The following is a 23,891-nucleotide window of genomic DNA, read 5'->3' as shown; positions in this document are numbered from 1 at the left end:
CACGGGCTCTTTGTAGATGCTGAAAGGAAGGAGGGAGGGAGAGACCTCCAGATGCAGGGAAGTTTTTATATTATTATTGAGTCCAACGTATGTCAAACTGAATTCACCTTCAGGGGGAACCACTTTCTGTCCTTTCTCTCCAAACTCCGTTGCAAATTGTTTGGGGTGCTCCTCCTTTCATTCCTCATCTTTAAACGCTGACACAACACTGAGATAGAATAGCTCTCATTTCAATGATGAAGAAGCCCACACAGGAACTTCAGGTGTTCGAATGATATAGTGTACACGCTTCTCATGAGACTCGCCATACTTACAGGTGTGGACCATGGGTGGAGAAACTCTGGACCATGGCCCAATTTTGACCCACCAGACCTCTCCCATTTGAATCCCTGAGTCTATTTTATCTAAACCATACCCACCTGACATCATACCCTCCTGACATCATATGTGATATGCGGTGTGGCACAGTTACTGACGTGGCTACAGAGGAACATCGGGAGCTTAAAGTGAGCTCCTAATTGTTCCTTTTCTGGAACAACACAATCTTCCAAGCCCACTCACCAGCTGATGGGCGAGGGAGCTCTCCTTGCTCCAGTGGCAACAAGTAGTTTGCATTGAAACCATGGCTAAAATGAACACAGACCCTACCAGAAGCATGCAGCTAATTATGTTTGGTCATTATTTTGCAATCAGTTCTTGCACACATATACATAGGCAAGCTATTATCCACATATGAAGGCAATATCAGCAACCACATCTGAAAAGTATGGCTTCTGTTTTACCTGATACAGGGGTCAGTTCCCCATTCTTCTTCCATGCTGTAATACAGTCTATGCTTGATAGAAATTAAGTGTTCTTTATACACCCATCTGTATGTCAGAATATGTGGTTTTGAAAGCTGCTTGCTCCCCCATTGTCTATGATCATTTCTAATTACACAGAATTGCCCAAGTTAAGTCACGTATTTTATTGTGGCCTCTTTAACTGTACTAGATCTATTATTGCACAAAAGATCTCCATCCTCAGATCATATTGATTCATTTCATGCCATTCTCTGATGCTCTCGGATTACTACTGCTCATATTATTGCAGCATCCCTCATGCGGTAGCTGCTATGCTACTTTTAAAAAGATTATCCATATCCTCGGAGCTTATTTAATGGGCAAAAAATGGCAAAAACATGCCTCTCTGCGATAAGAATATCCCCAGAGAAAGGATTATTCCTAAGCACAGGACACTTGGATTTCTCATGTTCTTTCACTGATGAAATAATCTAAGCATCAAACAGAAGTGCATGCGATGAAGATCCTACAACAGTTTTAAATGAAAATCAGCCTGCATGGACTGCACTTTTGAGAGAAGCACCAGCAAAGGGAATGGGTGCTTAGTCCTTGCCTCATAGGCCATTTCCCCACACAAGTCACCTCTCGCTAACTTTTTATCTCCGCAAATTCCAGATGCATATTCACAATAGCAAACAAACACCTGGAGCACCATAGGGACGGGAGGACAGTTTAGGGGGTGATTTTGATCTGAAAACAACCAATCTGGGAAAGTATCAAGCACCTCTACTTTCTACCACTCCTCTGCTCAATTTTCCTTTAAAAGGGAAAAAAACACACCCCTAGGGCTTCATTACATATAGTTGCACATATAGTTTGGCTTGTTTCTTAATGGAGAGCTAATGCAGTGTATTGGCTAGAGAGCTTGGTTTAGATGTCAGAAACCCAGATCAATCTCATGCTCAGTTAGGAAATTTTCGGGGTAGGCATGGGACAATTGGTACCTTAGTAGCTTTGGGGGGGGGGTCAACTCTCCTTGAAAGAAGGGGAAATAACATAAAAATCCATACCTCAGATTTAAAAAAAAAAAAGTGTTAGAAGGAAAAGCAGATGGGGATAGAAAAGCAATGGTGGTTGAAAAAAGGATTCCTGTTTTGACAGGACTCTTAAGGGCAAACTACACACGACTGGGAAAGATGTACTGCAAAGCCCCCAATGCTTTCTTCTAAAAAAGAAAATTGGTTCCGACTGGAAATTCATAGAATTATAGAATTGGGAGGGACCCCAAGGATCATCTAGTGATCGTCCAATCCCCTGCAATGCAGTTGTCCCACATGGGGAATGAACCTGCAGCCTTGGCGTTATCACCACCATGCTCTAACCAACTGAGCTGGGAGTTGTGTTCCATAAAGAGAGTAATTTAGAACACAGAAGTTGAGTGGGTGGTAAGAATAATGATGCAACTGCCTTCTTGTCCTCCTGAGCCCTGGTCCATCTTGGCTGGCGAAAGCCAGCTGGGAGGAGTTGATGGGATGGGCCCACGGTGTGGTGGATGGTCTTTATGTAATGGAGTGGTGCCTGCTGCCTTTAAACCATCGCCTAAAGAAACCCACCTTGTATCCTATGATTTGTTTTTTAAAAAGGATGCCACCTGGACGCAAATACCCCATTTTGGGGTAAGGTGGTTGAGAGGGTGGTGGCCAAGCAGTTGCAGGAATTTCTGGAGGTTACAAATTACTTGAACCCATCTCAGTCTAGGTTCAGGTGCAGATCTGGAATTCAATCAGTCTCAGTCACCTTGATGGATAGATAACCTGTATCAAAGGTAAAGGTAAAGGTAAAGGGACCCTGACGATTAGGTCCAGTCATGGCCGACTCTGGGGTTGCGGTGCTCATCTCGCTTTACTGGCCGAGGGAGCCGGCATACAGCTTCTGGGTCATGTGGCCAGCATGACTAAGCCACTTCTGGTGAACCAGAGCAGCGCACGGAAATGCCGTTTACCTTCCTGCCGGAGTGGTACCTATTTATCTACTTGCACTTTGACGTGCTTTCGAACTGCTGGGTTGGCAGGAGCAGGGACCGAGCAACAGGAGCTCACCCTGTCGCGGGGATTCGAACCACCAACCTTGTGATCGGCAAGTCCTAGGCTCTGTGGTTTAACCCACAGTGCTCTGCTTCTGCTTCTCTTTGTGGCTTTTGATACCATAGATAACAGCATGATATTCTCCTGGACCAGCTCTGTTTTTCAGTGGTTCTTCTTATAGAGGGTTGCACTCCATCTGAAGGAACAGGTTTAAGTGTTTGGGGGTGTTCCTGGATTTGTCTTTCTCAGTGGAAGCTCAGACGGCCTCAGCGACTAGGAATGGCTTTTACCAGCTATGGCTGGCACATCAACCATGCCCATTTGGGGGCAGGGATAGGCTCAACCCCATAAACCTTGCCTTCTGTGGCTGCAGTGTGGCTGGCCCCTACAGCCTATAAAAAGCTGCCTTCTCCCAAGTCAGACCACTGGTCCATTTAGTTCAATACTGTCTACACTGACTGGCAGCAGCTCTCCAGCATTTCAGGCAGGAATCTCTCCCAGTCCTACCTTGGGATGCTTCTGTATGCAAAGCAGATTATCCACCACTGAGCTGTGGCTGTCACTGTTGGATTTTGCTCCAGGCATTCTGGACACCAGAGTCAAGATTAAAGAAAACCTTAGGTGTTCTATTGTCTGCTGAACTTTGCCTAGATAATTCAGGATCCAGAGACGTTTACTGAGAGGGGTTTTACAGCTCCCTGGCAGAGCATGGTTTCTCCTAGGCCAAGGGGATAGGGGGAGGCTGGAGAATCTGGAGGATGAGTTCTGCTTAAGGAACAAGTACAGTTTACTGGGCCAGAACAGAACAAGAGGGGTACTGGGCTCATAACCTGTAAGAATCTCTCCTGTTTTCGGTCAGTTGCAAATGCACAATCACCACCACCAACACACCCATGATCCAGTATCTATCACAAAGGAGTTTGATGGACAGTTTTTGCTTTAAAATATATGAATAGCTGATCCAGGTTTCACTGTAGAGCCAGAAAAGGAAAAGAGAGCTGACAGTGGTATATCTGAACGATCGTTATAAATGATTTAAAATCTATCCCATTCTGTTAGCAACCAAATACAGTAATTGGAAATCCATTTATTTGACTTCGCGCTTCCACCAATGCTGCATTATGACAGTGAAAAATATCTTCAGTGGGAGAAGAATAAAAAATAAAAAAGTCCAAAGGCAAGCAAGCCAGTGCTGTTGTGTTCACGGTGCCTGCTACTTTCTTGTGAAATCAATTTTCAAAGCCCATCAGGGATGAGGAATGGAATCATAAAGGATTATTTTTATCGCCATCATTGGCTGTTTTGTATAAATGCCTTTTCAAGAAAGATGTTTTATGACAACAACTGGAAACTATTAAAGTATAATACTTACAAGCTACAATACCTTCAATTTGCGAACAAAATGGAACAGCTGAAGACTAATATACTTTGGGGAGGTTTTTTCCTTTTTTGAAAAAAATCCAACAGTCATTCCATTCTAATTTGTAAAACTCAAAACTTTCTCTTGATTTATTCAACCAAAAAGGGGGGGGGAATTAAAGTGCAATAAAAAAGAAAGAGCGAAAACCATGATTTATCACAGCAGGGGAAAAAATAAATGGGGAAATATTGACAGAACACTTAATTAGCTCAATTAACTCCCCCCCCCAAAAAAAACACACACCCTACTTCAGTCCTCAATAGCACAACAGATACAACAATGTGGTTTTTCCACTTTTTTTTTTTTTAAGTCAAGGGTATCTCTTGACAGATCGGAATTTAAAACCAGGCTGAGCTATATCTTTGTTAAGCATGATTCAGCTTTAATAGCTAACATTTAAATAGCACCCTCTTTATTTATCCAAAGATAAAATTTGAATTTCATCAAGGACAGGAGTATTATTTCACTGATTTATCCAGATTTGTGTGCAAGCAATTTCTCTGGTGTTTAGTGGATTATATAGTAATGCATCTTCCAAGCTAGTCACTGCATCAGAAGTGAGGAATATAGAAACAATATTCTGCACTATAGATGACATCCAATGCTAGCCCTACTCAGAGCAAACACATTGAAACTAATGAAGCAAGGTTATCATCTTCATTAATGCGAATGGGTCTACTCTGAATTAGGACCAACATTAGATGCAACCTTATCTGTTTCGATGCACCATTCTATCTATCTATCCACCCACCCTCCCATTTGTCTAGTTTAAGAATGCATACCCTGCCTTATCTTGTAAAGCAGCTCATGATGGTTAAAAACATATCCTTAAATGCATAGCATCCACTGGAACAAGATGCAAAACCCACAAAAACACACTCACAAAAACCACAAGGCAGCCATCAAAGACAAATCCAGAACACTAACAGGATCAATATTATCCACAGCAGCCAGACCAAACAGAAAATCAAACCAAAATGCATGAACAAAAATTCAATCCACCCCAAAGGCTATTTTGCAGAAACAAGGATTAAGCCTAGTGTTGGTGTCTGGGCCTAGCAGGCTTCTTTGGAAAAAGCAGTCCGGGGAAGTCAGCACCACTATCAAAAAGGCCCTGCTTCTGGTAGTCACGCAGCAACGCTTCCTCAATAAAGACCTGGTCATATCAACAAACAGCGAACCTTCTTCTTACTGACAATAATGAACATATTTGTTGAATGCTCTAGCTGCTGCATTATGGCAATGAAAGCACACTGACACAAATGTAAATTGTATAAGGCATTTGTTTAGTTTATGGCTTTACTTTTCTGCTGATAGTTTTTTTGTGTGGCAGCTATCGCATGCTGACAGTTTCTAGGAGCCGCAGGTAAGAGCTGAGTTCAGGGTGGGGACCAAAGGTGGACAAACTACCCCAGAAGGAGCACAATGTGTCCCTCACCAGAATTACTACCCCTCACCTACCCAATTAACTTCCCCAACACATTCTAAAAGGGCACTGAATGTCATCGTGGCACCACATAGTTTTCAAATGTAACACCCCAAAAGTACACACAGTGGCCCCAAATTGAATGAAAGGGCTCCACACTTGCTAAAGGTGTTTGTTCCCTGCTTAGCCATGGGGTCAACAGGACTTTCTTCTCTGCAAAACTGAGCAAATAGGATGACTCCCAATAGATCATGATACAAATATTTGTATGTAACTATTATACTTATTTTTCTAAATGCAACTGCTGGGGATCCCAAATGACAGCAGTGGGGTGTTGGTTTCTGGAGTTCTGGCACCATATATAAAACAAAAGGACATGAACACTCATGATATTCTTGTGAGAAGCTGATAAATGGTGGGCTGCATGAGATTACTGTTGGGTGGATTTATAGCTGACTGAACCCAAAGAGTGCTCACTAATGGTTCCTCACCACCCTGGAAAAGGTGACATGTGGGGTGCCTGTGGGTTCTGTCCCGGATCCATTGTTGTTCAATATCTCATCCAATCTGACACCAAACTGGTAGGGGTAGCCAATGACACAGAAGACAGAAATGGAATTCAATTTGACATAAACAGATTGGAGAACTGGGGCAAAACTGACAAAACTAATTTCAATAGGGGGAAATGCAAAGTTCTGTGCTTAGGCAGGAATAACCAGTTGCACAAATATAAGATGGGGGACACCTGGCTTTCCAGCAGTACATGTGAAAAGGATATAGGGGTCATAGTAGACCACAAGCTTACATGAGTCAAGAGTGAGATAATGCAGCCAAAAAAGTGAATGCTACTCTAGGCTTCATCAGCAGAAGTCTAGTGTCCTGATCAAGGGAAGTGACAGTTCTGCTCTACTCTGCCTTGGTCAGACCACATCTGGAATACTGTGTCCAGTTCTGGGCACCACAAATTAAGAAGGATATTGACAAACTGGAACGTGTGCAGAGGAGGGCAACCAAGATGATCAAGGGTCTTGAAACCAAGCCCTATGAGTAACAGTTGAAGGAGCTGGGTAAGTTTAGCCTGGTAAAGAGGAGACTGAGATAAAACCTAATAGCCATCTTCAAATATTTAAAGGGATGTCACATGGAAGATGCAACAAGCTTTTTACCCTCCTGCTCTGGAGAGGAGGACTCGAACCAAGGGATTCAAGTTACAAGAAAGGAGATTCTAACTAAACAGGAAGAACTTTCTGAAAGTAAGAGTTATTTGACAGCGGAATGGACTCCCTTGGAAGGTGGTAAACTCTCCTTCCTTGGAGGTTCTTAAACAGAGGGTGGATGGCTGCCTGTCACGTATGCTTCAGTTGAGATTCCAGCATTGCAGGGGGTTGGACTAGATGACCCTCATTGTCCCTTCCAACTCTACAATTCTATGATTCTACAATTCCAACACAGCAATGAAAAATGTTAGTTATAATCCTAAATATCATACCATTCCCCTAAGTGGCAAGATCAATATTGCACTTTGTCATGTGCTCCAGTGACAGATGGTGTTATTAAAAAAAATTCAAGCAACATACATTTTACGCAAGGTGGTGGTGGGGAATCAAATTTGCATCTGAGCTCCTGTGGGAGAAAAGCAGTGGAGGGAAATGAAGTTAACACAGCAACGAGCTTGGCTATCATCTCTCTCTTTTGGAAGACGCGAATGTTGCCTATTACTTGCAACAGTTTCAAGATTGTTATAAATTAAAGGGGTTTATTTATATCGTCTTCTCAGCTGTCTCTTCCATTACAGCATTTTCCTACAAATTTGCCTGCTACTTCTCCTTCATATAGAATTTTGAAGGCTGTTCAGGCTAGTTTAGCTGTTTCTTTAAGTATCTGGTGAGCAGCTAGTACTGCCAGTTGATCTATTTTTGAACAATGTGCATTCAAGAATGTTTTGGGGGTTTTTTCTTGGAACTGAAATTGACTAGATTAGCAGCTGCACGCAGCCTGGTTTAATCAATTTCACTTCTATGGAACAATAGTGAAATGGCTGCAGAAAGTGAAGAATGGAGCAAGCAGATCATTTCCATCCGACTGCATTTCCTCCCTTCTTTCTGTTATGTTTCCACTGTTATCAGTGTCTACTCATGTACAATCAGGTCTAATGCCACCATAGCTAATATTATACAGAAATGTGCATAGCAAAGAATACCCGTTTGTGGCAGATTAGCTGAGTTGATGGGTCACATATGGGGTACTTTATGTGACTTCTGATGTCAGTTTCCAGGTACCAGCTTTTTAGAATTAAGGCATCACAGAGCTTTTAAGGGTTCATCCACACTTCTGCTTGTCCCGTGCCTAGAAAGCACAGGTCCAAGTGGTTTTCTACTTGCCCTGCTCCTTTCGAAAGGAAAACCCACTCTTTAGCTCTAAATTGGAGCAAGCGTCAATCTGGAGAAAACCCAAATTGCCGTTTGCTCTGAATGTGCGCTAAAGAGCGGTTTTCCCCAAGGGAAAGCAGCGGGACAAGAGGAAGTGTGGCTAAACCCTAAGTCAAGATGCTCCAACAAGAGATTGATTTGCCAATTTTTTGTCCTTTGATGATGGTTTAAATCTTTGCAGTTCTCCATGCATGTATTAATTGCATTGTCTCTAAAGAAGCACAGATATGATAAGGGCAGAGATAGACAGCAGCATTAGCTTTACAAGGCACCGGGGGAATCTTTCAGAGACGAACCTATAAAAGATAGAACAATCTCTCCTTAAAGCAATCGAGAGGCAGGCTCTTGGCAATGAAAATTAGTTACATACTTTAGACCTCATTTTTAATGTGACAGTTAAAGGAAAGCAGCAGATGTTTTAGGAAAATCAGGGTTAACTGTCCCCTTTATGCTGGAAACTGCATGCATTTAAAAGAATTAGATAGAAGTTGATGCATATAACTGCTGTCTGAAGGGCTGCTGCAAGTCAGATTAGACAATACCAGACTAATGGACCGGGCTTAAGGCACATCCATTGTTCCTACAGGTCCATGCTGACAGTTCAGGCTGGTACATCTCTTCTACTGGCCAGGGCTGCCATACCATGCTAGATTTTCACAGAGAGATTACTGGCTGACAGGCATACCTAGGTGTACAGTTAAGTAAACACGGTTTGGCCAGCCTATTAATAGCTGTCATTTATCCCAGATTGCCATGGACCAAGGATTGTTTGATTTCAGTGTTCAGTTTCTTAGAATTTTGTAACAGTGTCCTAAATTATCTTAAGTGCAGGTCCTGGCGAAGAGCTATGGTAAAGGTAAAGGTACCCCGACTGTTAGGTCCAGTCACGGACGACTCTGGGATTGCAGCACTCATCTTGATTTACTGGCCGAGGGAGCTGGCGTTTGTCTGCAGACAGCTTTCCGGGTCATGTGGCTGGCATGACTAAGCCGCTTCTGGCGAACCAGAGCAGCGCACAGAAACACTGTTTACTGTTCCCTCTGGAGCGGTACCTATTTATCTACTTGCACTTTGATGTGCTTTCGAACTGCTAGGTGGGCAGGAGCTGGGACCGAGCAACGGGAGCTCACCCCGTCGCAGGGATTCAAACCGCCGACCTTCTGATCGGCAAGCCCTAGGCTCTGTGGTTTAGACCACAGCGCCACCCGCGTCCCATGGCCAAGAGCTGGTCCTGTTCATTAAGCCTCGTCTCAATAGAGAAGAAAATTGCAACCCTCCCATTGCTCATTCACTCTACATGTTTTATTGATTTCATTACACACACACACCCTCACACACCCCACACCCCTCTTCTGCATCCCCACCAGCCATGAAAGATTCTAAACTTTAAAAGTAAAAGAATCATAGAATCATAGAATCATAGAATCATAGAGTTGGAAGAGACCACAAGGGCCATCGAGTCCAACCCCCTGCCAAGCAGGAAACACCATCAGAGCACTCCTGACATATGGTTGTCAAGCCTCTGCTTAAAGACCTCCAAAGAAGGAGACTCCACCACACTCCTTGGCAGCAAATTCCACTGTCGAACAGCTCTCACTGTCAGGAAGTTCCTCCTAATGTTTAGGTGGAATCTTTTTTCTTGTAGTTTGGAACCATTGTTCCGTGTCCGCTTCTCTGGAGCAGCAGAAAACAACCTTTCTCCCTCCTCTATGTGACATCCTTTTATATATTTGAACATGGCTATCATATCACCCCTTAACCTCCTCTTCTCCAGGCTAAACATGCCCAGCTCCCTTAGCCGTTCCTCATAAGGCATCGTTTCCAGGCCTTTGACCATTTTGGTTGCCCTCCTCTGGACACGTTCCAGTTTGTCAGTGTCCTTCTGGAACTGTGGTGCCCAGAACTGGACACAGTACTCCAGGTGAGGTCTGACCAGAGCAGAATACAGTGGCACTATTACTTCCCTTGATCTAGATGCTATACTCCTATTGATGCAGCCCAGAATTGCATTGGCTTTTTTAGCTGCCGCGTCACACTGTTGGCTCATGTCAAGTTTGTGGTCAACCAAGACTCCTAGATCCTTTTCACATGTACTGCTCTCAAGCCAGGTGTCACCCATCTTGTATTTGTGCCTCTCATTTTTTCCCCCCAAGTGCAATACTTTACATTTCCCCCTATTAAAATTCATCTTGTTTGTTTTGGCCCAGTTCTCTAATCTGTCAAGGTCGTTTTGAAGTGTGATCCTGCCCTCTGGGGTGTTAGCCACCCCTCCCAGTTTGGTGTCATCTGCAAATTTGATCAGGATGCCCTTGAGTCCATCATCCAAGTCGTTGATAAAGATGTTGAATAAGACCGGGCCCAAGACAGAACCCTGTGGCACCCCACTAGTCACTCAAGACTCTCCTTGTGTTTTTGCACAACCCTTCCATTCATCCCGATTCACAAAGCAATAGGATGCTGTTCTAAGTACCTGCCTTCCTGTCATTTCCCCCCAAGTCTGAGTACTGATTAGTTGCCGCTGTGTGTGTCTCCTTGCCTGACATCTCAGTTCCAACATCTGCATTACAAATTCCTGCTAACTTTGGCCTTTGCCTTTTTTCATCCTCTCTCAATTTCTCAGCACCTGTTCCTTGACATTCTCTATCTCTCTGTAACACAGATCCTACCCTGGTTCCTTCTGTCCCTGCTGCCTTTACACTTTTCTAAGTGAAATGATTGTATCCTACTGGCTCTTCCGAGCAAAGTAATTGGCAATTACTTATTTTTGGACATATGCGGGAAATCTAGTAAAATATGATTCAAATTCAGTTACCAGCAGTGACAAACCCCTCCTGCAGGTTGAACGGGGCTCATCTTGGATTACAATAACCCTAGCTCATTCTGTTGCAATGAATTGTTAAAAATATTCAGTATGTTGCTCCTTATCACTTCTTTCCATATTCTACAAAGTGTGCAGATTTTTGCTGCTTTCTCGCCTTCTTTTTTAAAAAGTTGGTTTTGCTACCCTTCTACTTCATTTGTTTGGGTTTTTTAAAGTATACTTTCCCCACTTAAAGTCAGCCTGGAAAATAGCAAATGACCTTTCTCTGATATTGATCGGTATGAATAATACCAAATGAAACTTTGCCTTAAAGACACAACAATAGAATATTCAAGGGGAGGTTAGATGCTTAAGGTTGGGGCTGGGAAACCTCAGGCCCTCCAGATATTGTTTGACTCTAACTCCCATCCGCCCCAACCAGCATGACCAATGGTCAGAGGTGATGCAAACCCAACATCTGGAGGACCAGATCACCCTCCCTGTCCTTTAAGGAAGAGCCACCTTAAATTCTGTGCGTGTGATTAGTAGTGACAGAACACGACTCTTAGTATCAAGTCCATTGCATAGAGACTATGAGATTTTCATTCCTATCCTGCCTATGATTTCAGCAAATGAATTATTTCAATGCTGTGACATAAGACTGCTTCTGGCTGTCGCCAGGCAGACACGTCAATCCAGTTCTTTCCTAATGGAGAGCATTGTTATGCTCAGGTCCTGCTTGCAGGCTTCACGTAGGCCATGTGAGAACAGGAAGCTAGACTAGATGGGCCTTTGGCCTGAACCAGCAAGGCTTTTCTTGTTTGCATGGCTAATGGAACTGGAGGCATGCTCTGGGGTCTATAGATGAGAGACAGACAACATCTTTTCTGAGAGTTGGAAATGGTTTGAGAGAGGCATCCCTTTTTATCTCATTGTCATCTCTGATCAAAAGGGCTTTGCAAGCTTTTGAAAAACAGAAATCTGTTTTGATTTCGCTTTTTTGTATATGTCTATTATATTTAAAAAGAAACATATTTATTAAGGATGAAAGTGGGATGATCCCTTTTCCATTAACACTTTCCACTCTCTGAAAAAGTTGTCTCTGCCCTAAGTTGTTCTGATGAGCAGTTTGGTTGAAAGGTGGGTTCTAAAAGTAATATTGATAGGTTCTTAAAAGGTAAAGGTAAAGGGACCCCTGACCATTAGTTCCAGTTGTGACCGACTCTGGGGTTGCGGCGTTCATCTCGCTTTATTGGCCAAGGGAGCCGGCATACAGCTTCCGGGTCATATGGCCAGCATGACTAAGCCACTTCTGGCGAACCAGAGCAGTGCACAGAAACGCTGTTTACCTTCCTGCCAGAGCAGTACCTATTTATCTACTTGCACTTTGACGTGCTTTCGAACTGCTAGGTTGGCAGGAGCAGGGACCGAGCAACGGGAGCTCACCCCGTCGTGGGGATTTGAACCGCTGACCTTCTGACCAGCAAGTCCTAGGCTCTGTGGCTTACCCCACAGCGCCACCCATGTCCCTTATTGATAGGTTCTTACACACGTTATTTGTTTCAACCCAACTGACTTCTAAAAAGAGATGTGCTTATCAGTCATCACACCCTCTTTTTCAGAGGTCCTTTAACCTTAAGCCTTGTGTTAAGTCCTGCTAAGGTTATTATGTGGTACAAACCCATGGGATGGTCTTCAGCAACCTGGTGCCCTCCAGTTGTTTTGCACTACAACTCCCAGCCACATAGCCACACTGACTGAGGTTGATGGGAGCTTTAGTCCAAACCATGTGAAATCTCAATCACCAGGTTGATGAAACCTGGCACAGTATTTTGCCATAGTTCCGATCTTCCTGCTACATACAACTAAACCAAAGTCTTCATAACTGAAGTAACAGCACAATCTGTTTGCTCCAGTCTCCATTTCCTTCATTTGCTCTGTTGTTTCTCCTGTGCTGAATTTTAGGTGGTAAACTAGCAGCAGGGACTTGCACTCTGCAAAACACTAAACATGTGATGATACAATCAATCAAAGTAATGGACAGTGCCTAACATGTGGCTGGAAAATATCCTCTCTGGCCACTTCCATATTTTTGAGAACCCCGGCAAGGATATCATGGAGTGGTTAACTGAAAAGCAATAAACTTTCAGTCATTGCTAGGGAATAGCAACACAGCAGCAGCAGCAGCTGCATATCAAGTTTATTCTGGTGGTGCACTGCTTATGCGGAGCCACTGGAGAAGAGTGTGCTGTCATTCATCTTCAGTACAAGAACCCTCTGATTGATGGTACTCTGAAAGGTTGCCTGACCTCTCTATAGTCAACTTTATCCATAGCTGTAAACCAAATATTTAGTTAACCCTATACACCCCCCCAAATGAGCAGGCAAGTAAAAGTCATTCACATGGACCAATGGTCTTATCTGCTATAACATATTCTTATGTTTCCATAGACGTGCTTCAGACCACTACCATACCTGCTTACTTCAGACTCTACCATTCCTCTGCTGGGAAAGCTAAGTCAGTAAAGCACAAGACTCTTAATCTCAGGGTCATGAGTTCGAGCCCAACTTTGGAGAAATCCTGCATTGGAGGGGGTTGGAAGAGAAGACCCTCATGTTGTTGTTGTTTAGTCATTTAGTTGTGTACAACTCTTCATGGCCCCATGGACCAGAGCACGCCAGGCACTCCTCCCGCAGTTTGGTCAAACTCATGCTGGTAGTTTCAAGAACACTGTCCAACCATCTCAGCCTCTGTCGTCCCCTTCTCTTTGTGCCCTCTATCTTTCCCAACATCAGGGTCTTTTCCAGGGAGTCTTTTCTTCTCATGAGGTGGCCAAAGTATTGGAGCCTCAGCTTCATGATCTATCCTTCCAGTGAGCACCCAGGGCTGATTTCCTTAAGAATGGATAGCATTGATCTTCTTGCAGTCCATGGGACTCTCAAGAGTCTCCTCCAGCACCATAATTCAAAAGCATCAATTCTTTGGCGATCAGCCTTCTTTATGGTCCAGCTTTCACTTCCATAGATCACTACTGGGAAAACCACAGATTTTACTATAAGGACTTTTGTTGGCAAAGACCCTCATAGTCCCTTCCAACTCTACAATTATAAGATTCTATGGAATCCACTAGAAGAGAATCATCTTTTATCTTTCTGCCTCCCTGCATGTGACCACATGGGGATACAAACACAGAGAGGTAGCACAGGATGAGGCCAGAGGCTGCAGAAGAAGGACTCAGCTATTCAAATTACAAGATGCAGAAAGAAGGGACCATAGGATGCAACAATGATTTAATGCCAATCTGACGTCTGGCATTTATTGAACTTTCAGTTCTTCCTCTGGGGAAACTGTCAAACAATTGAACTGATATGAAAACATCATTCTGTTCAAATTATTTGCTGTTCTAAAAAAAAAAGCTGCTCTCTCCAAGTCTGAATGAGGAACGCACAACATGTAAGATGATAACATTTTATTAAGCAAACTGGCTTCGATCTAAACAAGAGCTGGTGGAAGGAGAAAATGTATCAGTGGTTTTTCAATGAACACCTGCACACACTAGTGACTAGTGGAAAGAGAAGCACCGCATGTGGTCACAGACTGTTCATATCCTGGATGGAAGGTATTACCTAATAGTGAGTCACATTAAAAAATGAGTTACATCACAATATCTTCTGATGGAAAGTGGATCTCATGGGACCACAGGAACCAATGGTCTGACTCCTATAGGAAGCTGCCTTATAGGAGTCAGACCATTGGTTCATCCAGCTCAGTACTGTCTGTGCTGACTGGCAGCAGTTGGCCAAGATTTCAGGCAGGGTTCTCTCCTAGGCCTACCTGGAGATGGCAAAGATGAACCTGAGACCTTCTGCATGCAATGCAGATATTCTGCCACTGAGCTATGGTCTTTCCTTTGAACTCAGGACTCACTCACACTATAGTTTGCCCTACATTCTCTAGTCATGGGTTCTACTGCTTTTCTCAGGAAAACTCGCTGTTTACTGCTTAATCAGAACAAACTCAAATCCACATAAAACCCGATTGATGTTTGTTCCAATTCAGCACTAAAGAGCAGGTTTCCCTTGGGGAAGCATTGGGACAAAAACAAAAACCCAATTGGACCCATGACTAGAAATCATAGGACAAATGAAAGCACAGATGGGCCATTAGTTCTCAAAATAAGATATATCATAGGATTTTACTCTGTGACTAATAAGCCTTTTTTAAAAAAAGAAGTACAGTGGTACCTCTGGTTACGTACTTAATTCGTTCCGGAGGTCCGTTCTTAACCTGAAACTGTTCTTAACCTGAAGCACCACTTTAGCTAATGGGGCCTCCCACTGCCGCCATGCCACTGGAGCACGATTTCTGTTCTCATCCTAAAGCAAAGTTCTTAACCTGAGGTACTATTTCTGGGTTAGCGGAGTCTGTAACCTGAAGCGTATGTAACCTGAAGCATATGTAACCCGAGGTACCACTGTAATGCATTTTGTCAGCTGCAGCAAGTACGATGTTGTGGCTGGAATACTGAGCTAAGGCTGGGGAAATGTGGGTTCGAATCCCCAATCGGCCATAATGGTTGTTGTATGACCTGGGACCAGATGGTATATTTTAGCCTAATCTACATCACAAGTTTGTTGCTGTGAAGATTAACTTGGGGCAGGTTAATTGCGTATGAAACCTTGAGTTCCTTGGAGGGGTGGGGTGGGATATGCATGCATGCAATGAATGAACATATTAAAAACCATATATATAAATTCCATAAATGCAAGCTACCATTGCTGGAGGAAATGCTGGTGCTACAGGAAATGCAACAAGGATTGCAGTCTCACATGCGCACCAAACAGTGTATTTGCTATAGAAATCCTTGGTGCTTCTTGCAATTTAACATGTAGCACTGCCCTATGATTTGCCTTGCTCAGGAAACTCATATTATCCAGCCCCACCTAAGACTGAGACAACACAGTTAATTTATAAATGTCTGTACATCACTCAATGTCTCATTACCCAATGACTTGCAACTGAATGCATTAATTCAATTCTTTTACTGAAAACTGTTGTGTTAGAGAGGACACAAGGGTGATATAGCAACAGGTTTGCTTGCATTTTTCCTGGCAAGGTTCAGGGGCCATTAATAGCTTCACGATGGGCAGAAATTCAAAACGTGAATCAGTGCATGTCCACCATGGGAAAATTAAGCTACTGGAAACCTGCTGCAGCTATTAAGAAGAGAGACAGCTTCCTGGAGCAAGCAGGGGGATGGTAACCAATATGGTCACTTGTATTATGGGGTGCCACAGGGGACGGTTCTGTTCCCGATGCTATATAACATTTATCTGTTCAAGGTTATGGTGCTAATATATAGCTCAGGACCAGATTAATTCAGAGACGACCTAATTCCTTATGTACCCAATAGGTCACTGCATTCTCCAGTATTTTCTCCAGTATTGAAAGTCTGCTCCACAGTGATTCAGAAGAGGGGTTTCACTGAGGATGCCCCTGTTCTGTGGAACAGCACTCCTGTTGAGATCTGACAACATGTCCTCCAACACAAGGACATCCTATTCAATCACCATCATCACCATCATCATCATCATCATACCCCACCCATCTGACTAGTTGCCCCAGCTGCTTTGGGAGGCTTCCAGCGCATATATATATATATATATATATGCTTTCGTAGATTTTCACGGGTACAGGAATGCAGGTTTTGGTGTCCTCGGGTGTCTTCCCGTGTAAAAGTTGGGGTGTCTAGGCGACGTTTCGACGAGGTCTCACTCGTCATCTTCAGGCTGGTGCTTTCGGCTTCTTGTTACTGGAACAGAGCAGGATCTCAGTGTTTGAGTTCCTATAAATACTGTAGAGGGGGTGTGGTGTATAGCCTCCAATGTTCTGGGCAGAGAGGAAGTTCCCAGGCTAGTGTGCCTTTTCTTCTTTTGTTCCTTAATTACTTGAGAGATATCTTGAGTGATTTCTTGAGTGATATCCTGAGTACCACTTAGGTGGGTCATTAGGTGTGGATTAGTTGTTAAAGTCTTTGTGTCTTGACCTCTTGAACTTTGTGAAGAGTTTTCCTGAGAAGATGGCTGTACTGTACTTAGTTGTGCTCTGGCTTGGCTTCGTGTATAGGGGCGAGCTGTGGTTTTGTGGCTTGTGTCAGCCAGATCTGTGTAGGGATGCTGCACCCCCCTGCAATCCCTACACAGATCTGGCTGACACAAGCCACAAAACCACAGCTCGCCCCTATACACGAAGCCAAGCCAGAGCACAACTAAGTACAGTACAGCCATCTTCTCAGGAAAACTCTTCACAAAGTTCAAGAGGTCAAGACACAAAGACTTTAACAACTAATCCACACCTAATGACCCACCTAAGTGGTACTCAGGATATCACTCAAGAAATCACTCAAGATATCTCTCAAGTAATTAAGGAACAAAAGAAGAAAAGGCACACTAGCCTGGGAACTTCCTCTCTGCCCAGAACATTGGAGGCTATACACCACACCCCCTCTACAGTATTTATAGGAACTCAAACACTGAGATCCTGCTCTGTTCCAGTAACAAGAAGCCGAAAGCACCAGCCTGAAGATGACGAGTGAGACCTCGTCGAAACGTCGCCTAGACACCCCAACTTTTACACGGGAAGACACCCGAGGACACCAAAACCTGCATATATATATATATATATATATATATGAACATTTAAAAAAGTTCCCTATACAGAGCTGCCTTCAGATGACTTCCAAAGGTGTATAGTTACTTATCTCCTTGACTTGGGGGTTGCATAACTCCATACCCTCTAACATTTCTCCAATGAAAACAGGGATGTCCTAAGGAGAAGTGGGGTATTCTGGGATCAAATCAGAAACCGGGATGGCTTCTGTAAATCCAGGATTGTCCCTGGAAAACAAGGACTCTTGGAGGGTGTGCGACAAGCACCTACTATCTCTACTTTCTGAAGACATATTCATTTCGACAACAGAAAAGGTATGCCAACCTCAGTTTTAAAAAGAAATACTCTGAGCATGTGCAGTGTTGTTAAATTCAGATTATAGCACCACTACTACAGAAATAAGGTAAAAAAGCAAGGTAAAGGGCCCTTGGACTGTTAAGTCCAGTCAAAGGCAACTATGGGGTTGTGGCACTCATCTCGCTTCAGACTGAGGGACCCAAGACATTTGCTTCAGGAAGATCCAGCGTTGTCACACCCAGATAAATTGCACCAACCTTGGCAGGCATGAGCTGAGCTGATGGATTTTTATTTTTTTTACAGTGTGAAGCTATGTGTGGATTTGTAAATAGGAATGTAGAATGATGAATAATATCCTCCTTAATGCAGAACTTCAAAATGTATAATTTAGCATTTATATTACTGCTGGCACCACCTATATATATATATATGCTTTAGTGCACAAAGCAGTCCATCAAGTACATTAGCAAACAAAATCTATATGGAGAACTCCTGGAAAATCAGAAAGCAACTTATGAATAATTCAGGATTCCGTGCATTAAGAATTGTCTCGCTAAAAAGGCATAAAGTGCACTTAACTTGTCCTGCAGAAGAAGAAAAAACCCTGACAAATTACCAGAATAATTGTATACAATATCAACATATTATTTCAGTTACTCTGAAGGATAAAAGTTGCTTTCCCTGGATAACTCTGAAGGCAATTTGCAAGCTTGCTCAATTTCCGCTGACAGTAATTTGTGTACAGCTGGTTTGAATTGGATCGGTGTCAGGAGTGGTGGGAGAGAGTCTGCAGCAGAATGGAGTCTGGTAGCACACGGTGCTCAAAGTTGGAATCAAGGCAGAAGATGGTAGTCTGCTTACTTCTGACCCGTCTCTTGGACTTCATCCCCTTCCTGCCAACCCTGCAGAAATGAAAGCAGGCTGTGCAAGAGCTAATCTGTGTGTCAATTGAAATTAATTGCCTAAACAACTGTAGGCATTCACATTCAGATATGACTGGCTATTCTTGGCAGACCTATCAAACACCGTGCCATTCAATAAGTACAGGACACAGTTCACGAAGCACTTGTTTTCTGGACTCTGTACCATTGCCAAAAAACTATCATTCTCCAAACAAGAAGTTACCAGCTCAAGCAAGAAACAGCAAATTATCAGAATGGACACCAGAGTCCTTTTGTTTTACTAGTGTAATAGATCTTTTTTTTTTTTTTTTTCATTCCAGAACATTATGGATCCATAACACGTTCTACAAAGAGGCTCAATATTGTGGACAGACCACAGGAGTAGGGGAGCAATGTATTTCTGCATGCTGCTCTGCACAATCTAAGTTGGTGATCCTGTTAGTGGTGGAATGCAGGATGGCACATTATCACAAGCATTCACTTTTTCCATTGGAGCAGAATTTATCTGCCAAATGTATCTGTATGGGAGAAAATAAAAGGGTCTCTTTGGAATGTTCAAGGCACAACTAAATCTTCCCAGTGTCGTGGTTGAAGGGTAGATTTGGCCCCTTCAGCTGTGTTCTAGATGACATTGCTCCATAGAACTGAATGGGAATCCACTTTTGTTAGGGGTAGGTCACTCATGGCTGACACATATAGCTCACATCTGATTGGTATTCCAGAGAACTGCACTGGGCATTCTTTCAGGGACTCAGTCAGATAGACTGATAAAGAAAAAGCGATTTTTATGCATTGCATGTGTGATATAACATTGTGCCACCAGATGGCAAAGTGGAGTCCTGTTTTTCTCTACCTGTTTTCCCTGTTTAAATTTACAATGCTTAAAACTGAAACGTTTATTTGATGTGTCTAGATCCAGCCCAGGACTTAGTCAGCAAGGGCACTAATTAAGTGGTAGGCTGGGGTTGCATCCAAAAATCACCATTCAGAATTCTACATAAGCATATATTGAACAAAATGGAAAACCCACAGCTGACGTTTTTGCTTATTTCCCTAAAATGTTTTGGGTCATCAATGAAGGTGAGGTTTGGTAACTATGAACTTCATATTCAGGATATGCTCATTATTCTCAGACACGTTCTTCCCTCAAAGCGGGAGCTGGCTAATTATTGCAAAAATAAAATCTTGGATCAATTAAACGATACCAGACTGCTTTCAATCAAATGCCAAGCAGAGCACTTGACAGAATAACGGGGAATGGCTGGATCTACCACAGAAATTAATTGGAAGAATGCTTAATTGTCATCACATCTTGCTCCAAATAAAGAAACATTATGCTGAATTTGGTGACACCAGATCCCAGAAGGTCATAAATGTAAAAGGCCAACTGGTACACTCCTCTACTCTCCAAAAAAACCCACTGGGCTAAAAAATTACTCAAATCATATAACATAGTGAAGCTTCCTGTGTCAATCTCTATGTTTTTAAAAGAAATCATTGTATCATAAAACAAATACAAGAGACATAGAGAAAACCTCAAATGCATCCCATTTGTTAACATGGGATACAAATACATAAAACAAGCTACAATCATTATTCAACATACTTTTCAACACAAATATTTCCAAATCCTATCTATCCATCCACCCAATGATCCCACTTACATGATTTTGAACCCCTAAAAAAATCAGCCATCTTCAAGATCTCATACTATCAAGTGAATGGCTTCGAAGGCTTTTTATGTTATACAACTTGACGGCAATTGGTATGACCTTTGCCTCGGAATCACTTTCTCTCTCTTGAACTGCTTAATTTTAATCTTACACGGCAGATTTAAAAAATACCGTATGTGAACTAAATTTGTCCAATATGTCCCCATAGACTTAAAAGAGAGGGAAACATCTGATTAAATACCGTATTTTTCGCCCTATAGGGCGCACCAGCCCATAGGGCACACCTAGTTTTTTTGGGGGGGGGAATGAAGGGGAAAAAATTATTTTCCCCCCAGCCCCCAGAACAGGCTGCTATCTGCAAGCCTTGGGAGCCCCACGGGAAGTTCCCACCGGGCTCCCCAGGCTTGCGGATATCTGCCCGAAGTCCGGGGCGCGCTGCTTCGGAATGCAGGCTGCTATCCGCAAGCCTAGGGAGCATAGCTGTCAAGTGTCCCTTATTTGAAGGGACAGTCCCTTATTCCAGCGCCATGTCCCACTGCTGTCCCTTACTGATGGATGTCCCTTAAATGTCCCTTAAATGATGTCCCTTAAATTTCAAAGGAAGCAGCTCCTCTCCCTCCCTCCCTCCCTGCCGGCCAGGGAGGAGGGAGGCTCCAACGGTGTTGCTTGGCTGCGTTGCTCACCCAATAAGAAGTCTAAGAACGACTGGGGGGTGGAGCTTACATGCCTTGTGCTGATCAAATCGGCTGGGTTCCCTGGGGACTCGCCTTTGCCCAGCGCTTCCCAGTGGAGAGGTGACGGTGGTTTTCCTTGAGGCCTCGTTTGGCTGCTGGCTGGGCTTTCTGCCTTTGGCTCAGAGGGGCTCAGAAGTTGAACATACCTGTGCTGAGTGCTTGGATCGGAATTGGATGGATACGTCATTGAAGGCCCACTCACCCTTGCCGGTGAAAAAGTCTGTCTGGAGCAGGGGCACATGGTGGGGGGAAAGGAAAGGAGATCTCGTGGGAGGGGGGAGGCTGTGTGTGTGTGGCTAGTTAATGCAAGCTGAGGGGTTTTTTGAATGCTGGACGCCATTTTGTTGCACGTGCTGCTGCAAACTTTGCAGTGCAAAGCCAGGCCGGGGAGCCATCTTAGGTTGAGGCTGCATAGGCCTTGTGGTGCATGTGATTCAGATTCTATTCAGTTGAACCTCTGGTTACAAAGCTAGTTGGACAGTGTTCTTGAAGCTACCAGGATGAGTTTGACCAGACTGCAGGAGGACAGGAAGACTGGAGTGGCTGGAACAGGTGAGGCTGCAGGTCCCTTCTTTTGGCTGCTGGTCCCTTATTTTCAGATCTGTAAGTTATGCTAGGGAGCCCGGCGGGTACTTCCGCTGGGCTTCCAAGGCTTGTGGAGAGCTGCCCGAAGCCTGGAGAGTTTGGGTTTCTCCCAGCACCCAGTCCTGCCTATTGACCCTGTGGAATGCCCTCCCATCAGATGTCAAAAAGATAAACAACCACACAACTTTCCAAAGGCATCTGAAGTAGGGTTGCCATATTTCAAAAATTAAAAACCAGGACACCCTGAAGGTTGTTGAGCTTTTGGAAGATCCCCAATACTGTTGAGCGATTTTTCAATTGACTTGCCGTGACCTTTCCCCCAGACATCAATTCCTCTGGGAATCAGGGTGTGTGCAGGAGCGGAGGAAGGGGGGTGCAGTGGATGCGGACTCCCCTAGGTGTCACCACTGAGGCGGGTGAAAAAATGTCGGGTGGCACTCACCACGGGGCCTGCAGCGTGCCTGAGCCACGCATCTCTCCTGGGAGAGACGCAGTGGCTTGGGCGCAGGCTCCGTGCTGCATAAATGGTCCACCCACTGCCTCTCCCCCAACTGTAGGGCAGCTGAGTGGGAGGAGGCAGGCAGACTCTGGAGGCCCTGTGGTATGCCCCGCCCCTATGGACTGCTCGCCCCCCCCCATCCCTGGGCACGCCTCCCCAGGCACCAGAGCAGCTTCCTCTAGCCCAGAGTGCAACCCAGTCAATAGGTGGGTATATATAATACAGAAGAAGAAGAAGAAGAAGAAGAAGAAGAAGAAGAAGAAGAAGAAGCCGCCAAGTAAAAAATTAGCAGTAGGCATAAATTGAAATGTACGGTAATCCATTTTCAAGCAAATTCCCTTCCTTAAACTGAACCCAGGTCAACAAGTGAACAAGATGGGTTACAATACTTTTTCCTTATAAACAGCGGAGAGCGAAGCGTCAAGGCTGTTACCCCAAAGCAATCTCTAAACCAGTGGTGTAGTGGTAAGCTCTTAGTAACGGAATAGTAAACTGGACACATTCTCTGATTCACCGTCAGAGCCATCCAAATCCTATTTGTATTGAGATTGTGTGAATGTGTGTGTGGAGGAGCTTCTTCCCCTTCCACTATACCACGGCTCTCAATTCCGATTTCTGTGCATGCAAGAATTCCTAATTAAATAAGATAAACCAGTGTTCCGTAATTCACGTTACTCAACCTGTTTTGTTTATGAAGTTTGGCTTGGAAGCGAATAGCCTTTTTGATAAGGAAACCATGTGCATGTGTTTTAATGAAAAAGAGCAGCTGTTGATGCTACAGAATGATTTTATACATATGCTGTCTAATTTCATAACCCTTCTCTTTTTAATTAAAAGGTTTCTTCTCACAAAACCTTCCCGTTGAAGAGATGTATCAATTCAAATCAGGCACTGGCAGATAACACCGAGCAAAAACACCATGAATCTTTAATGATTAAATATGTCCACCAGGCTGTTGCCTTTCATTAAAAGAAGGGGGGGGGGGAGCACACAAGAAAGAACCCAGCTATCTACTAGGTCATTGCAAAAACAATCAATGTCCAGGTTTTCCACTGCAGACGCCTCAGCAACACTGATGCTTCTGTTGAATGTCAGAAAGCTTTCATCCTACCTGCCCTTTAAATCATGGTTTACTGATCGTTGCCAGCATCTTTCCATCATATCCGTCAGAAAGGCGAGCTGCGCACAGGCCAGCGTACCCATGTAATAATTCTCCTTTTGCACGATGGAATTGTGACTCATGTTCCAAAACAGGTACCTTGGCCAACAACCTTTTGTGAGAGTACGTCAGAATCTTATCCCCCCTAATCCTTCAGGGAAGAGGACACTGCCGGCCTGTTCAGTTTTTAATTATGTAGCTTGTTTATTCAGTTGTCCCAGCCTTGTGCTTCATGGAGGCCGGCTGGTGTTTGCATTTTGTAGTGCTTTGAAGTGTTGCATGTAAACTGCCTCAGTGAATAATACACAATTTAACAAATGCCTCCAGGTGCAGCATGCTCCTTGACAACCCTTACACAGGGGCCATGCTAATCTCCTCTGACCCATTCCAATTTTTGGTTCTGGTGTATAAAATTTAATTTGGCTGTTTTT

At 43.8% G+C, this 23,891-nt stretch overlaps 1 protein-coding gene across 6 annotated transcripts in view; it reads right to left on the bottom strand.

Annotated features, from left to right (window-relative positions):
* DPP6 (dipeptidyl peptidase like 6) overlaps positions 1-23,891 on the bottom strand; it is a 506,474-nt gene that overhangs the window by 250,407 nt on the left and 232,176 nt on the right. The window lies entirely within an intron of this gene.

Source organism: Podarcis erhardii (assembly GCF_964252035.2).
Source record: "Podarcis erhardii genome assembly, chromosome: 12".
NCBI classification, from domain to species: Eukaryota; Metazoa; Chordata; class Lepidosauria; order Squamata; family Lacertidae; genus Podarcis; species Podarcis erhardii.
Note: the sequence above shows the minus strand (reverse complement) of the source record. Positions and strands in the feature narration are given on the sequence as shown.